Source organism: Scyliorhinus torazame, chromosome 1 (assembly GCF_047496885.1).
Source record: "Scyliorhinus torazame isolate Kashiwa2021f chromosome 1, sScyTor2.1, whole genome shotgun sequence".
NCBI classification, from domain to species: domain Eukaryota; kingdom Metazoa; phylum Chordata; class Chondrichthyes; order Carcharhiniformes; family Scyliorhinidae; genus Scyliorhinus; species Scyliorhinus torazame.
Window position 1 is genome coordinate 252,516,130 of NC_092707.1, and position 11,158 is coordinate 252,527,287.

Below are 11,158 nucleotides of genomic sequence, written 5' to 3' on the forward strand. Positions count from 1 at the left end.
TGTCTGTGCGGAGTCTGCACATCCTCCCCGTGTGTGCGTGGGTTTCCTCCGGGTGCTCCGGTTTCCTCCCACAGTCCAAAGATGTGCAGGTTAGGTGCATTGGCCATGATAAATTGCCCTTAGTGTCCAAAATTGCCCTTAGTGTTGGGTGGGGTTACTGGGTTGTGGGGATAGGGTGGAGGTGCTGACCTTGGGTAGGGTGCTCTTTCCAAGAGCTGGTGCAGACTCGATGGGCCGAATGGCCTACTTCTGCACTGTAAATTCTATGATAATCTATGATAATCTATGATTACACAAAAAAAGCTTACAATTACCCCTTATACAACGCTAATCAACACAGTGATACAATAACCCTTCTTTAAAAATATTTTTATTCAAAGAATCTTCACGTTTCCACAAAATATTAGAAGAACAGTGTAGCGCACAAAGACTCCATGAGACGAATAGAGTGAAGTCGATGAGGCTTTATTAAGCGTGTCTGTTCCCCCGCAGCTCGATAGTAAACTGGCCTGCGGGGGAAGACTCCGGCTTCTTATACTCCGCCTTCAGGGCGGAGCTTGAGGTCAACGGCCAACCAGGACCCGGGATCTGTCAGCCAATGACATTAGGGCTTCCAGTCCCACATGACCCCCAATACATACTACCACATTCACCCCTTGTCAAAAATGAACCCGGCGGGGTGATGCTTCGTATGGTGGTAAGGGTTTACAGGGCTGGTCCTGGGAGGACAAAACATTCACATGGCAATACAGTATTGGACAATTTCGTCCTGTTGCAACTATTTACAGAGGGTATAGGAAGAAAAGCAAAATGTTCTTGTGAACAGTCCATATTTGTTTTACATCGACGCCACGAGTCGGTCGGGCGGTCTGGTCGTCCGTGTCGATCGCCTCGGCCCCGGCGGTGGTGGTGGTGCTTGTGCTAGTGTTGTCGCCTCCAGGAGCCGTACGGTTTCAGCTCGGGTCGGTGCTGAGGGGAGGGGAACCGATCCTCCTGGGAAGGGGGCGGTCGCGGGGTGCGGCGGTGGCAGGAAGGGGGCGGGTTGGGCTGATGGTGTCGGGGGGGTGTGCGTGTTGCCGGCGGGCGCCAGATCCCGCAGGGAGACCGTGTCCTGTCGCCCAGTACGTAGGCGTACTGGGGGTTCGCGTGGAGGAGGTGAACCCTTTCGACCAACGGGTCCGCCTTATGTGCCCGCACATGCTTTTGGAGCAGGATGGGTCCTGGGGCCGCCAGCCAGGTCGGCAACGACGTTCCAGAGGAGGACCTCCTAGGGAAGACAAGGAGACGCTCATGAGGCGTTTGATTAGTGCTCGTACATAATAACGACCGGATGGAATGGAGAGCGTCCGGGAGGACCTCCTGCCACCTTGAAACTGGGAGGTCCCTGGACCGTAGGGCCAGTAGGACGGCCTTCCAGACCGTGCCGTTCTCCCTTTCTACTTGCCCGTTCCCCCGGGGGTTGTAGCTGGTCGTCCTGCTTGAGGCTATGCCCTTGCTGAGCAGGAACTGGCGCAGTTCGTCACTCATGAAAGAGGACCCCCTGTCGCTGTGGACGTATGCGGGGTAACCGAACAGTGTGAAGATGCTGTTCAGGGCTTTAATGACTGTGGCCGCGGTCATGTCAGAGCAGGGAATGGCAAAAGGGAAGCGGGAGTATTCGTCCACTACATTAAGAAAATATGCGTTGCGGTCGGTGGAGGGGAGGGGCCCTTTGAAATCGAGACTGAGGCGTTCAAAGGGGCGGGAAGCCTTAATCAGGTGCGCTCCATCTGGCCTGAAAAAATGCGGCTTGCATTCCGCGCAGATGTGGCAGTCCCTTGTGACTGTACGGACCTCCTCTAAAGAGTATGGGAGATTGCGGGACTTGATGAAGTGGTAAAACCGAGTGACCCCCGGGTGGCAGAGGTCCTCGTGGAGGGTATGGAGGCGGTTAATTTGTGCGTTGGCACATGTGCCGCGGGATAGGGCATCGGACGGCTCGTTCAGCTTTCCGGGACGATACAAAATCTCATAGTTGAAGGTGGAGAGCTCGATCCTCCACCTTAAGATTTTGTCGTTTTTGATTTTGCCCCGCTGTGCACTATCGAACATGAAGGCTACCGACCGTTGGTCGGTGAGGAGAGTGAATCTCCTGCCGGCCAGGTAATGCCTCCAATGTCGCACAGCTTCCACTATGGCTTGGGCTTCCTTTTCTACTGAAGAGTGGCGGATTTCTGAGGCGTGGAGGGTCCGGGAGAAAAAGGCCACGGGTCTGCCCGCTTGGTTAAGGGTGGCCGCTAGAGCTACGTCGGAGGCGTCGCTCTCGACCTGGAAGGGGAGGGACTCGTCGATAGCGCGCATCGTGGCCTTTGCGATATCCGCTTTGATGCGGCTGAAGGCCTGGCAAGCCTCTGTCGACAGAGGGAAGGTCGTGGTCTGTATTAGGGGGCGGGCCTTGTCTGCGTACTGGGGGACCCACTGGGCGTAGTACGAAAAGAACCCCAAGCAGCGTTTCAGGGCTTTTGGGCAGTGCGGGAGGGGAAATTCCATGAGTGCGCGCATACGTTCGGGGTCGGGGCCTATTATCCCATTGCGCACTACGTAGCCCAGAATGGCTAGCCGGTCAGTGCTAAAAACGCACTTGTCCTCGTTGTACGTGAGGTTCAAGGCTTTGGCGGTCTGGAGGAATTTTTGGAGGTTGGCGTCGTGGTCCTGCTGATCGTGGCCGCAGATGGTTACATTGTCGAGATACGGGAACGTGGCCCGCAACCCATGTTGATCAACCATTCGGTCCATCTCCCGTTGGAAGACCGAGACCCCGTTTGTGATGCCAAAAGGGACCCGTAGGAAATGGTATAATCGCCCGTCTGCCTCGAAGGCTGTGTACTTGCGGTCACTTGGGCGGATGGGGAGCTGATGGTAGGCGGACTTGAGGTCCACGGTGGAGAAGACTTTATATTGGGCAATCCGACTGACCATGTCGGATATGCGGGGGAGAGGGTACGCGTCTAGTTGTGTGTACCTGTTGATGGTCTGGCTATAGTCAATGACCATCCTTTGTTTCTCCCCTGTCTTCACTACTACCACCTGCGCTCTCCAGGGACTATTGCTGGCCTGGATTATGCCTTCCTTTAGTAGCCGCTGGACTTCGGACCGAATGAAGGTCCGGTCCTGGGCGCTGTACCGTCTGCTCCTAGTGGCGACGGGTTTGCAATCCGGGGTGAGGTTCGCAAACAAGGACGGGGGTTGCACCTTGAGGGTTGCGAGGCCGCAGATAGTGAGTGGGGGTATGGGGCCGCCGAATTTGAACGTAAGGCTCTGTAGATTGCATTGGAAATCTAATCCCAGCAAGGTGGGGGCACAGAGTTGGGGAAGGACGTTTAGTTTGTAGTTTTTGAACTCCCTCCCCTGCACCGTTAGGGTAACTATGCAGAATCCCTGGATCTGTACGGAGTGGGATCCTGCAGCTAGGCAAATCTTTTGTGCGCTGGGATAGGTGGTCAAGGAACAGCGTCTTACCGTGTCGGGGTGTATAAAGCTTTCCGTGCTCCCGGAGTCGACTAGGCATGGCGTCTCGTGGCCGTTTATTAGTACCGCTGTCGTCGTCGTCTGGAGTGTCCGGGGCCGGGTTTGATCGAGCGTAATCGAAGCGAGCCGTGGTTGTAGTAGTGGAGTGGGGTCCGTTGTTGCCGTCCAAGATGGCGGCGGGGATGAACAAAATGGCCGCCCCCATACATCGCACGTGGCTGGGGGGTCACAAGATGGCGGCGGGGTGGACAAAATGGCCGCCCCATGCGTCGTACAGGTCTGGGGCGATCCAAGATGGCGGCGTCTGCGGGTCGCACATCGGCGCCCCTCCTCCCCTCGTGGTGGCCGTGACCCAAAATGGCGGCGTCTGCGGGTCGCATATGGTGTGCTGGGGGGGGGCTGGGGAGCGCTAGGACCGCGAGCGCTAGGACCGCGCGGAGCTCCCTCACCGCGAGCGCTAGGACCGCGACGCTAGGACCGCGCGGAGCTCCCTCACCGCGTGCGCTCGGACCGCGCGGAGCTCCCTCACCGGGGACAGCGGTGGTCGGGGCCCAAGTCGGCGGCGCCGGCGGGTCAGGCGTGGGGCCGCGAGCGCTGGGACCGTGCGGAGCTCCCTCGCCGGGGACAGCGGTGGTCGGGGCCCAAGTAGGTGGCGCTGGCGGGTCAGGCGTGGGGCGCGGGGTGGGGGTTAGGGTGGCGTTAGGGACGCGGAAAACCCCCTCCTCTCCGTGGAGAGTGTTGGCCGGGACCCAAAGCGGTAGCGCCGGCGGCGGGTCATGCATGGGCTGCGGGGAGGGGGATTGGGGAGCGTAGGCGGCGTGCAGGGCTCCCAGTTCTCCCGGGACCGCGGTGGTCGGGACCCAGAGTGGCTGTGCCTGTGCGTCGTACAAGGCGTGCTGGGGGGGTTGGGGCGCGTAAACTGCTTGCAGGGCTCCCTGTGCTCCCGGGACGGCGGCGACCTCGCGGGACCGGCACACAACCGCATAATGGCCCTTTTTCCCGCAGCTTTTGCAGATAGATGCGCGGGCCGGGCAGCGCTGTCGGGGGTGTTTCGCCTGGCCGCAGAAATAACAGCGGGTGCCCCCGGTGCGACTCGGCGTTTGGACCGCGCAAGCCTGCGGGGTGTCCGGGGGGGGTAGGGGGTTTGCCGCGACGGTACGTACGGGGCCCAATGGGTTGCCGCGCGGTCGGGGCCGTAGGTGCGGGTATTACGCGCGGCCACGTCTAGGGAGGCTGCTAAGGCCCGTGCCTCTGAGAGTCCTAGCGACTCTTTTTCTAGAAGTCTTTGGCGGATTTGGGAGGATTGCATACCTGCCACAAAAGCACCACGCATTAACATGTCCGTGTGTTCGTTTGCGTTCACCGACGGGCAGCTGCAGGCTCGTCCCAAAATCAGCAGCGCGGCGTAGAACTCGTCCATCGATTCTCCGGGAGCTTGCCGTCTCGTCGCGAGCTGGTAGCGAGCGTAGATTTGGTTAACTGGGCGAACGTAGAGACTTCTCAGTGCTGCGAACGCCGTCTGGAAATCGTCCGAGTCTTCGATGAGGGAGGAAATCTCCGTGCTCACCCTCGAGTGCTGGACCTGCAGTTTTTGGTCTTCTGAGACTCGGCCGGTGGTCGTTCTGAGGTAGGCCTCGAAGCAAGTCTGCCAGTGCTTGAAGGCTGCTGCCGCGTTCACTGCGTGGGGGCTGATCCTCAGGCATTCCGGAATGATCCTGAGCTCCATAGTCCTTTTTAGGCACGCTTAATAAATTGTAGCGCACAAAGACTCCATGAGACGAATAGAATGAAGTCGATGAGGCTTTATTAAGCGTGTCTGTTCCCCCGCAGCTCGATAGTAAACTGGCCTGCGGGGGACGACTCCGGCTTCTTATACTCCGCCTTCAGGGCGGAGCTTGAGGTCAACGGCCAACCAGGACCCGGGATCTGTCAGCCAATGACATTAGGGCTTCCAGTCCCACATGACCCCCAATACATACTACCAGAAACAGATCATCTTAATAAACAACGCAACCCTCCTGCCCCCTGACACCTACCCCCACCACATCCCACCTTTCCAATTTTAACCCCCTTATCGCCCCTTGCTGACCCTTCAATCCTCCTTAAAGAAATTGATGAATGCTTGTACCTCTGGGTGAACCCCTCTGCTGACCCCCACAGAGCGAACTTGACTTTTTCCAGCTTCAGGAATTCTGCCAGGTCGCTCACCATACCCTTCCGCCACCCTAGCAAAATCAGTCTCCGGGTTATCAGGGAGGCAAAGGTCAAAACATCGGCCCCTCTCACCCCCAGGACTCCCGGGTCTTCCGACACCCCAAATTTCGCCACCTCCGGACTCGGAACCACCCCCACCTCCAACACCTTGGACATCACGTCCGAAAACCCTTGCCAGAACCCCCACAATCTCGGACACGCCCAGAACATGTGGACGTGATTTGCGGGCCCTCCCCCCGCATACCATCCACACCTATCCTCTACCCTCACAAAGAACCTCATCCTCGCCACCGTCATATGAACCCTATGTACCACCATAAATTGAATGAGGCTTAACCTCGTACATGATGAGGATGCGTTCACCCTCCGCAAGGCCTCCGCCCATGACCCAGCCACCCCCACCTCCCCTCCCAGCTCCTCCTCCCATTTACACTTAATGTCCCCCACCAGAGCTCCCTCCCACTCCATCAACTCCTTATAGACATCTGACATCTTCCCCTCCCCTGTCTCGTCCTTCGACAGCATCTTGTCCTGCAACCCCAGGGGCAGCAGCCCAGGAAAGGAAGGTACCTCGCTTCTTACAAAGTCCCAAACTTGCAGGTACCTAAACCCCCTAGGCAACTCATACATTTCCTCCAAGTCCTCCAGCCCCCCGAATCGGCCCCCTATGAACATGTCCCCAAAGTGCTCCAGCCCTGCCTGCCGCCACCCCCTGAACCTCGCATCCACCGGCTCAAACCTATGGTTGTCGCAGATCGGCATCCACACCGACACACCCTCTCGCCCCAAGTACTGCTACACTGCCCCCACACCACCATTGGGCCTGTGGAGTAAGTGGCCAGCGAGAATGGTAAAGGCACCAACACAAGCCCTCAAACTCATTTCCCTACACAACGTCGCCGCCACCCGCCCCCAAACCGACACCTCCCCCACGGCTCATTTCCTCACCATTGCAATATTCACTGCCCAATTATAATTTAGCCTATTCGGCAATGCCAGCCTCCACCCTCGCCCCCATTCCAAAAACGCCCGCCACACCGGTGGGTCTTCCTCCACCCACACAAACCCGGAGATTAGCCCATTAAGTTTTCTAAAGAATGACTTGGGGACAAAGATAGGGAATTTCTGAAACACGGACAGAAACTCTGGCAGCACCGTCATTCTCACTGTCTGCACCCGCCCTGCCAGCGACAGCGGCAGCATATCCCACCTCTTAAAATCCGCCTTCATTCCCTCCATTAATTGAGCCAAGTTCAATCTATGCAACTGGGCCCAGCTCCGCGCCACCTGGATACCCAGACACCTGAAGCTCACCCCCACCACCCTAAATGGCAACTCCCCCAGTCTCCTTTCCTGCCCGCAGGCATTAATCCAGAACACCTCACTCTTTCACATGTTCAATTTATATCCCCAAAACTGGCCAAATTCCCCCCAAAACTGGCCAAATTCCCCCCAAATCTCCCAATCTTCCCATCACCCCAATGCTGCACACCGGGTGGTCCGAGATATATAGCAACAGATCATCTGCAAATAGTGAGACCCTATGCTCAGAAACCAGCCCCCCACCCCCGCTCAATTCCTCTCCAATCCCTCGACGCCCTAAGCGCCATTGCCAACAGTTCTATTGCCAAGGCGAAAAACAACGGGGAGAGCGGGCACCCCTGCCTCGTCCCATGGTGTAGCCCGAAGTACCCTGAACTCACTCGGTTCATCCGCATGCTCGCCACCACCACCTTATACAGCAACCGGACCCAATCCACAAAGCCCTGCCCGACCCCAAACCGCCCCGGTACCTCCAGCAAATACGCCTACTCCATCTGGATCTCCGCGTCCATCGCCACCACAACCTCCACCTCCTGCCCCTCCAAAAGCATTGTATTATTATTGAGTAGCCTCCACACATTCGCCGACAACTGCCTTCCCTTCACATACATACATAGATACATAGAAGATAGGAGCAGGAGTAGGCCTTATGGCCCTTCGAGTCTGCTCCGCCCTTTATCACGATCATGGCTGATCATCCAACTCGATAGCCTAATCCTGCTTTCTCCCCATAGCCTTTGATCCCATTCACCCCAAGTGCTATATCTAGCCGCCTCTTGAATATATTCAATGTTTTAGCATCAACCAGTTCCTGTGGTAATGAATTCCACAGGCTCACCACTCTTTGTGGGAAGAAATGTCTCCTCATCTCTGTCCGAAATGGTTTACCCTGAATCCTAATGGCTGTGACCCCTGGTTCTGGACACACCTATCATTGGTAACATCTTCCCTGCATCTACCCTGTCTAGTCCTGTTAGAATTTCATAAGTCTCTATGAGATCCCCCCTCATTCTTCTGAACTCCAGCGAGAACAATCTCTCCTCATGTGAGTCCCGCCATCCCTGGAATCAGTCTGGTAAACCTTCGCTGCACTCCCCTCGAGAGCAAGAACATCCTTCCTCAGAAAAGGAAACCAAAACTGCACGCAATATTCACAAACCCCGTCTGATCCTCCCCTATCACCCCGGCATACAGTCCTCAATCCGCAATGCAAGTACCTTCGCCAATAACTTGGCATCCACGTTCAATAATGATATCAGGCAATATGACCCACACTGCTCTGGATCCTTATCCTTCTTAAAAATCAGGGAAGCCTGCGACAATGTAGGAGGGAGTTCCCCCCTCTCCCTCACTTCATTATACATCCTCACCAGCAGGGCCCCAGGTCCGACCCAAATTTATTATAAAACTCAATCGGGAACCCGTCTGGACCCCGGGCCTTCCCGGCCTGCATCGCCCCCATACCTTCCATCACCTCCCTCAACCCAATTGGGGCCCGCAGTCTCTGAACCAGCCCCTCCTTGGGAAACTCCAACCCATGCATTCCCTCCTCCCCGGTCGGGGGCTCTGACTTGTACAGCCTCCTACAAAAGGCCTCAAATACCCCGTTCAATCCTTCCAGGTCCATCACTACCTTACCCTTACTCTACCAATCTCCCTCACCACTGCCTGTTTCCTCAACTGGTGTGCCAACATCCTGCTCACCTTCTCCCCATGCTCATACACTGGCCCTCCACAACTGTCCTACCGCCTTCCCCATAAATACTAGCCCGAACTCCATCTGGAGCCTCTGCCTCTCCTTCAACAACGCTCTGAATACCTCCTGTCGATTCTCACAATCTCATCCACCGGCCTTGCCCTCTCCTCCTGCTCCACCCTCTCCCTGTGCGCCCGAATCAAAATAAACTCCCCTCTAACTTGAGTGCCTCCCACATGGCGGCTGTGACCAACCCAGTGTCGTTCAACTCCACATAGCCCCGAATGGCAGCCCGCACCCGCTCACGCATAGCCTCATCCGCCAGGAGCCCCCACATCTAACCTCCACTGTAGCCATTGGGCCTCCCATGAACCACCCGCAAATCCACCCAATGTAGTCGGATACCGCGACTGCCAAATACCCCGAGTCAGCCATCCCCACCATCAGCGCCTTGTCCATCATAAAAACTCCAGGGCACGGAGTACACCCGTTGCATATTAGAAAAAGCGATGCAGCCGCACCACAATCGCCCTCGGCAGCTCTCTCACCTGCAGTCTCCTCCTCAGTGCCCTGTACCTCGAGAGGCCGCTTAAGTGCCCTCTCCCCCAACAACGTCTCCAGCATTCTTGCCACATACACAGCAGCTCCGTACCTTCAACGCGTTCAGGCATCCCGACAATCCTCACGTTTTGCCTCCTGGAGCAATTCTCCAGGTCAAAGAACAAAGAACAAAGAAAGGTACAGCACAGGAACAGGGCATTTGGTCCTCCAAGCCCGTGCCGACCATGCTGCCCGTCTAAACTAAAATCTTCTACACTTCCGGGGTCCTTATCCCTCTATTCCCATCCTATTCATGTATTTCTCAAGATGCCCCTTAAACGTCACTGTCGTCCCTGCTTCCACCACCTCCTCCAGCAGTGAGTTCCAGGTACCCACTACCCTGTGTAAAAACCTTGCCTCGTACATCTACTCTAAACCTTCCCCCTCTCACCTTAAACCTATGCCCCCTAGTAATTGACCCTTCTACCCCAGGGAAAAGCCTCTGACTATCCACTCTGTCTATGCCCCTCAGAATTTTGTAGACCTCTATCAGGTCGCCCCTCAACCTCCTTCGTTCCAGTGAGAACAAACCAAGTTTCTACAACCGCTCCTCATAGCTCATGCCCTCCATACCAGGCAACATCCTGGTAAATCTCTTCTGCACCCTCTGTAAAGCCTCCACATCCTTCTGGTAGTGTGGTGACCAGAATCGAACGTTGTACTCCAAGTGTGGCCGAACTAATGTTCTATACAGCTGCAGCATGACTTGCCAATTTTGATACTCAATGCCCCGGTCAATGAAGGCAAGCATGCCGTATACCTTCTTGACTACCTTCTCCACCTGTGTTGCCCCTTTCAGTGACCTGTGGACCTGTACACCTAGATCTCTCTGACTGTCAATACACTTGAGGGTTCTATCATTTACTGTATATTCCCTACCTGCATTAGACCTTCCAAAATGCATTACCTCACATTTGTCCGGATTAAACTCCATCTGCCATCTCTCCGCCCAAGTCTCCAAACGATCTAATTCCTGCTGTATCCTCTGACAGTCCTCATTGCTATCCACAATTCCACCAACCTTTGTGTCGTCCGTAAACTTACTAATCAAACGAGTTACATTTTCCTCAAAATCATTTATATATACTACGAACAGCAAAGGTCCCAGCACTGAACCCTGCGGAAAACCACTAGTCACAGCCCTCCAATCAGAAAGTACCCTTCCATTGCGTCTCTCTGCCTTCTATGACCTAGCCAGTGCTGTATCCATCTTGCCAGCTCACCTCTGACCCCGTGTGACTTCACCGTTTGTACCAGTCTGCCATGAGGGACCTTGTCAAAGGCCTTACTGAAGTCCATATAGACAACATCGGTCATGATATTCAAACACACACATCATGATAGACACACCAACAGACAAATCAGAACACACAACACCACAACCAATCACAGACAAGGACAGGGACCGTATAAAAGGACAAACACGACACCTGGTGGCCAGTAGAGCTGGAGACCAGGACAAGGACAGGACCTGCTACACTACACACTCAGGGAGACACCACGTGCAGAGTATCCAGACCGAATTGTATATAGCAGTTGAAATAAAATAGAGTTGTACCAAATTCAACTGTGTTGGCTCATCTGTGCATCAGAGCACCCAACACCACATGGTACAGGAGTGGATCGATACCTGCCGGCATACCTCAGTGTACAGAGACAACCAGCAGTACCCAGGCAAGATGTACGAGCTCCCGGTTCCGCAGCCACTCCAGTGCCACGGCGATCTCCGCGAAAACTGGCGGCGATTCCGGCAAGCGTTTGAATTATTCCTGGTGACAGCTGAACTCAAAGACCTGGCTGATGATGAAAAAATTGAAT